Raw genomic sequence first — 2,171 nt, 5'->3', positions numbered from 1 at the left:
TATTGGAATCACTATTTTTAATAACAGTATATAGATGGGAGGAGGGAAACATCAATTTTCTAAGTAATGCTTCATCCAGACTATGCTGTGCTCAGTCCAGTCACTCAGTCGTATTCGACTCTTTGCGAACACATGGACTGTATGTAGCCCGCCAGGCTCCTCTGTCCATGGAATTCTCCAGGCAAGAATACTGGAGTGGGTTGCCATGCCCTCCTCCAGAGGAATCTTCCAAACCAGGAATCAAAGCCAGGTCTCCAGAATTGTAGGCTGATTCTTTACCATCCAGTCCACCAGGGAACAAGTGAGTATGGCTGAAATAAGCTTCTGATGGTTGCTGGTTAATTGTCACTCTACATTATGTAGGCAGAAATGGTCACAATTGCAAATTTTCAACAGACATAGGTCTTATTAACAACGAGTAAATAAAAGCAGATGCCAGTTTCTCACCTGTAATACACCCCAGGGGAAAAAAAAAAAAAAAAGATCCCGCATTTCCTGTAGGGCTTCCGTAGTAGCTCAGCTGGTAAAGAATCCGCCTGCAATGCAGGAGAGCCTGGTTCGATTCCTGGGTCTGGAAGATCCGCTGCAGAAGGGACAGGTTACCCACTCCGGTATTCTTGGGCTTCCCTGGTGGCTCAGCAGGTAAAGAATCCACCTGCAATGAGGGAGACCTGGGTTTGATCCCTGGAGAAGGGGACAGCTACCCACTGCAGTATTCTGGCCTGGTTGCAAAGAGCAACTTTCACTTTCACTTTTCAGTTTCTGTATGTGAGTGTTTCTGATTCCGTCTGAGAGATATTAAGTTGTGTTGCATGGTAGATAGAGAGTTACATAGTTGTCCTTTGAAAGCCCAGGAGGGTTACCTTTTGTGTGTGTGTCATGGACTTCTCTGGCCGTAGTGAAACTATAGCTACTTTCCTAGAAAAATGTTTATAGTGCATACAATGAAAGTACTAGTTGCAAAGGAGGTCAATTACATTCAAAAGAAATCATCAAAGTGTTCTTTCAGAAGTTTGTGCTACAGTAGTATAGCAGTGTAATGTGTGCTGCATTGTTAACACATTAAATAGCAAGGTGTAGCACTGTTCTTTCAAGTAGTAATGAGCATAAATGTTGTTTCAAGAAATCTGTAGCACTATAATGAAATACTGATCATAACTCTTATTTCCATTAGTAACAAAGTCACAAGTATTGCTAATGCTTCTGGAACTTGTTTCCTACTTTTGTAATTGAAAGCAATCCTTAATTCCATTAGAAACCAAGATACTTTCCCCTCATTCAAGATCACAAACCCTCCATAATTCTATATATGGACCATCTGGATTAAGAATTGTGCCATAGTTACCCTATGACTGGATGGGATCTCTTCTTTAGGGAGGTTTTTTTTTTTTAATTGTCTGTTTGAACACAAATACCCTGATACCGTGCTTTTTTGTTTTTTTGTTTTTTTACTTTTTGGCTGTGCTGAGTCTTCCCTGCTGCACAGGCTTTTGTCTGGTTGTGCGAGAGGGGGATCCTCTCCAGTTGCCATATGCAGGCTTCTCATTGTGATGGTTTCTCTTGTTGCGGAGTATGGGCTCTGGGGCATGTGGCTTCAGTAGTTATGGCACATGGGCTTAATAGTTGTGGCTCATGGGCTTAGTTGCTCTGCAGCACGTGGGATCTTCCCGGATCAGAGATCCAACCCGTGTCTCCCGCATTGGCAGGTGGATTCTTTACCACTGAGCCACCAGTGAAGCCCTAGGGAGGTTTTTAATGACAGTCTTTGGAGAAGAGAAGAATCTCATATGTGACATCAGAATTTAGAATGAAGACCTAAAGGAGAAGGCCTGGGCCTATGGCCAGGGCTTCTGTGTTAGTTTGGAGAGCATTATGCCAATGATTCTGGATAGTGACCAGTACATAAAAGTGTGCCTGTACATCTAATTGGACATATAATTGTTGTGTGCTGTTTCCCTTTGCTATGCCCTGGCATTTTTTAAACTCATGTTCTTAATATAAATAATTCAGCCTGGTTACGGCTGAACTTAGTGACCTTCTTTGTCTCTTTTCACAGCCTTTGTTTTAAAGTCTAATTTATCTGATACGAGTATTGTGACTCCTGCTTTCTTTTGGTCCCTATTTGCATGGAAAATCTTTTTCCAGCCCTTCACTTTCAGTCTGTATGCGTT

This window comes from Bison bison, unplaced genomic scaffold, assembly GCF_000754665.1.
Source record: "Bison bison bison isolate TAMUID 2011002044 unplaced genomic scaffold, Bison_UMD1.0 scf7180017864134, whole genome shotgun sequence".
In the NCBI taxonomy this organism is placed as follows: domain Eukaryota; kingdom Metazoa; phylum Chordata; class Mammalia; order Artiodactyla; family Bovidae; genus Bison; species Bison bison.
The sequence above is the reverse complement of the archived record's forward strand: the minus strand, read 5'-3'. Positions refer to the sequence as shown.